This window comes from Penaeus vannamei, chromosome 1, assembly GCF_042767895.1.
Source record: "Penaeus vannamei isolate JL-2024 chromosome 1, ASM4276789v1, whole genome shotgun sequence".
Lineage (NCBI taxonomy): Eukaryota > Metazoa > Arthropoda > Malacostraca > Decapoda > Penaeidae > Penaeus > Penaeus vannamei.
This window is the reverse complement of record NC_091549.1, coordinates 8,332,915-8,337,914: the sequence shown is the minus strand read 5'-3', so window position 1 is coordinate 8,337,914 and position 5,000 is coordinate 8,332,915. Positions and strand designations below refer to the sequence as shown.

General features: G+C 41.7%; 1 protein-coding gene across 2 annotated transcripts in view; it reads right to left on the bottom strand.

Annotated features, from left to right (window-relative positions):
- The window catches only part of Ptr (patched domain-containing protein), a 152,337-nt gene that overhangs the window by 112,647 nt on the left and 34,690 nt on the right, over positions 1-5,000 (bottom strand). The window lies entirely within an intron of this gene.

Here is a 5,000-nt window from a genome sequence, read left to right as displayed (position 1 = left end):
GCTATTTTTCCTATCTAAAGACCCCAGTTTGTGTAAAATACCGTTATTAATATCGATAAATTGCTTTCGAAGATACGACCATCTGGAAACATGCAACGTGCAGACGATACCGTGACACGAAGCTGGTTTCCTATTGGCTGATAACTCGCTGTGTTGTCGAGGTGCGATAATCTCTTCTTGTGAAAGCAATATCTCGTCAAGTGTATATATGCATTTTATTTCTTTTAATATCTCACTCCTTTTAACAAGTATATCGTAAACTTGCCTGATATCAATCATTATCATACGCTTAGAGAAAGTTGCAGTAGTAAATATCATGTAAATCAGCACCTGGCAGCCCACGCAAGGTGAATGCTGGGTGCCGCAGCATTCCTTCATATCTTTCCTTTCCTTCAGAATGCTCTTTAACGCCGCCAAAAGCACTTTTCGGCCCTTTATTATTGAAAAACCGGATAGTTCATATTTACAAGAACGGAAACCTTACACAATCTCTGAATATTCAAATTCGTGCGTATTACAATGTTCTAAAATCTGTCGCCATATGGCTCTCTGGTCGCTCTATGCATTTTGCTCTGGCGGAAGAAAAAGTGAATATAACGAACTATGAACAAGGTAACAGTATGGCAATTAAGTGGCAATCTCCTAGTTTGTTTTTGCTGAATGAAGTACTGTTTGTTTTTCTTCTTTTTTTACCTAGATTGCTTGCACACCGTCCTTGAAAGTGCTTAATGCTTAGAATGTTACATGGCAAATGATGAAAATAATGACAATGATGATGTAAAAATAACAGTACTGATAAGTGAGAAACCTAATTACTTAAAACTGAACCAATCTATATCTCAACTTGACCCATATCCCCCCCCACCCCACCCAGAAAAATCAGAAAAAAACACACAAACATCAATTTCAAACCACTTCCTCTCTCCTCCACGACCAGAAGCAACGGTCGCCATGGAAGCAATCGCATCCGCAACGATAACTATGCCGCGCCAATCGCCTCTGCTATAGGTTGGCAATAGCATTGGACTTGAATACGCTATGTTACTTTCACAAAGGGCGCGATCGTGGTATTCCTTTCAGATGCAGTGGCGGTGAGAGCTGCTTGAGATTTCTTTTCTTTTTCTTTGTTTTTTTTTTGTCTTTATTGGACAATAGTTTACAATAGTTTCGATTATGTGTCTGTATACATGTATGTATGTATGTATATAGAGACCAAGATAATAACATATTACTAGTCTATGCACGTACACACCCACGCAAACTAATAATAATAAGAATGGTAATAAGAATCACAATAACAATGATAATACCTATTATAAAATGGTTCATTATATAACTATAAAATGAATAACAATAGTAATAGAGATAACACTAAAAAAGAAGAAGAAAAAAAGAAAAAAACATAAAGCATGAGAAGTGACCCCTCACTTTCCAATCTTCCTTCTCGCTTGGGTCACCGGAAGCAGGCAGTCGAGGCCAACTTGGGTTCGGAATTCCGAGGATCATATATGCGAGAACTCCCCCCCCCCTGCCCCCAACACACGAAAAAAAGAGAGAAAATAGGAAAATATTAGCGTCTATCCTCTTTTCCTCGCTCATAACATCGCCAGTTACTTCAATTTTATGGAGATTGATGCTGATTCTTGGTCTCTCGGTGCTCCTCGAGGTGGCTCGCCCTCCGACGTGTTCAATGCTTCGAGGATCACCAGATGGCGTTTCGACCAAGGTCGACCCCGACGATGTACCCCCTTGGGCATCGCTGTGTTGGGGCATACGCGGGGCCCGAGTATGTGGGACACCAGCTGGCTCCTCCTTCTAACCTACTCGCCTCTCTCTCTCTCTCTCTCTCTCTCTCTGCTATCGGTCTCTGTCTCTGTCTCTCTCTCTCTCTCTCTCTCTCTCTCTCTCTCTCTCTCTCTCTCTCTCTCTCTCTCTCTCTCTCTCTTTCTCTCTCTCTCTCTCTCTCTCTCTCTCTCTCTCTTCTCTCTTTCTCTCTCTCTTTAGCTATCTGCTATTGGTCTCTCTGTCACTTTGTCTCTCTCGATATCTCTCTGGTTTTCTCGTTCTCTTTCTGTCTGTCCTCTCTCTCTATCTCTGGTCTCTCTATTTGATCTCTCTGATGTCTGCTCTCTCTCTCTCTCTCTCTCTCTCTCTCTCTCTCTCTCTCTCTCTCTCTCTCTCTCTCTCTCTCTCTCTCTAGCTATCTGCTATTGGTCTCTCTGTCTCTTTGTCTCTCTCGATATCTCTCTTTTTTTCTCTTTCTCTTTCTGTCTGTCCTCTCTCTCTATCTCTGGTCTCTCTATTTGATCTCTCTGATGTCTGCTCTCTCTCTCTCTCTCACTCACTCTCTCTCTCTCTCTCTCTCTCTCTCTCTCTCTCTCTCTCTCTCTCTCTCTCTCTCTCTCTCTCTCTCTCTCTCTCTCTCTCTCTCTCTCTCTCTCTCTCTCTCATCACACCGCCATCTTTCCATCCCATAATTAAGAATACAAGGTTAAAAAAAATCCAAATTCCAAAGTCACCAAGGTAATCTATAGTACCCATAAGTTCTCAAGCATGGAATGTGAATAATTAATAAGTGTATCTATAGCCGCTGGTGCACATATTTCCAGTAATTGATATCGCATGTCTTCTTGGCCAACCCCCCTCCTATGTCTCAATATTTTCCATTATATATACATGTTTCGCGATTGCGTGTGGATAATTTGTTTCGATATAATTTTCAATACGTGCATTATCGTATTTCTACATTAGACAGTCGATATATATTTACCTTTACTGTGTAATTATAGATTGATGGAATTTGCATAAAACATGATTGGGGTAAGAATACATAAGTGTGTATGATTATACGTACAAATAAACCTATTTATATTCTCATAGTGAATGTATAAAGATATAACCCCACCAAAAAAAAAAATAAAATAAAAATAACGTTAATCTATTTATATTCTCATAGTGAATGTCTAATGATATAACATCAAAATAATTAAAGAAAGAAAGAAAATATAACAGCAGATACACGAGGTTGCAAAATTTAGAATTGTAGGCCTATATCTCAGCCAACTTCAGGTCTCGTTTAAATGTATCATTACTTTTCTTATCAACATCTTATGCATGATGAGACACTTCCACGTACAGTTTCGCGACCTTTTCGAACCTGAGGATTCATGGACGCGTTCTTTTTCTTCTAAATCTTTGTCACTTGATTGATGAAAAAATATGTATGCTTAAGAAACTGGATTTTGGAATTTTGGTGATCTATTTTCCTCATTATGAATGAATCGAGAAGCAATTAGTTCACGTCAGTTCGTAGCACAATATCCTGTGTTTAGTATTCCAGATTCCAAGATAATTATGTATCAATGCAGCTTCTCAAAACAGCTGATATTTTCAAAGACCTCGTTATGGTTATTACAAAGAGTACCACCTTACACTTGACGGCCCTTTCTCTCTCTCTCTCTCTCTCTCTCTCTCTCTCTCTCTCTCTCTCTCTCTCTCTCTCTCTCTCTCTCTCTCTCTCTCTCTCTCTCTCTATCTATCTATCTATCTATCTCTCCCTCTCTCTTTGAGCTGCGTTCGCCACGACAGGTGACGAAGTAATTAAGATCGAGACAGATCAACTAACACACATATCTAGATTGCAACAACGGCCTGCGGTCACATTACTGCACCGGCTGTCACCGCCTCGGACTGTGAGGTCTTCTAGCCACGGCCTCGAGCTCGGGTCAGCGGGAGGCGCCGGGGAAATGGGGGATAAAAACGCCGTCTTTTGAAATCTTGTGCCGGAATGTAAGCTACGCACACACACACACACACACATACACATACACTCACTCACATACACACACACACACGCTCACTCACTCACACAGACACACACATACACTCACTTACACACACACACACACACGCACAGACACAACACACACACACACACACACATACAAACACACACACATAAACACACACATATACAAACACACACACCACACTCACACACACACACACACACACTACACAAACACACACACAAACTCCAAGAATGGAAGAGCATATCCATGCATGCAGCCTCCTCCGTCCTTTCGCGCAATGTCACTCACTGCTGCTGGGGGTTTCGAGACGCGTGGCAAGCAAAACAAATGAGGTAAACAGGTGAGAAAAAAGTAAACAAAGGCCAATGATTCGCGGAGCCGAGGCCAGTGTTGCCACCGCCTTCCTACCATAAAAAAAACAGAACCAAGGATATTTCATACGATAACAACATCCCACAAAGATCATAGTCATTCCACGATAAATAAATCTCACATAATCAAAAAGAATAAAAAAATACGACTAACTGCTGTTTTTTCGACCTGAGCTGCAGGCAAAGCGAAGATAATAAGTATAAGGAACTGCTTGAAGGATCTAAGAGCGGATTAGATCCTTTTTTGCGAAGGACAGCGGGTTTCAGTTCGGCCGAGTCATCGTTATTTGATCTTCTTATGTTTTCGTACGTGCATTTGAGATTAAATGATACATAGCGAGGTCGAGGGTTTGGAATAGAGAGAAAGAGAGAGAGAAAAAAAAGAGGGAAATACATGGATGGGGATTAAAGAGGATGGATAGAGGATGGAGTGAGAGGAGAGGAGAGAGAGGGAAAGATGAAACGAGAAAGAGAGAGAGAGAGAGAGAGAGAGAGAGAGAGAGAGAGAGAGAGAGAGAGAGAGAGAGGGAGTGAGAGAGAGAGAGACCGAGAGAGAGCGAGCGAGAGAGCGAGAGCGAGAGCGACAGCGAGAGCGAGAGAGCGAGAGCGAGAGAGAGAGAGAGAGAGAGAGAGAGAGAGAGAGAGAGAGAGAGAGAGAGAGAGAGAGAGAGAGAGAGTAAGAGTAAGAGAAAGAGAAAGACAGACAGGCAGACAAAAAGAAACAGACCCAGACAAACGTAAATAAAGACCGAACGAGAGAAACAGAGACAGACAGATCAAGAGAACTGGAGACCGGCAAACACCCAAAGAGAGACAC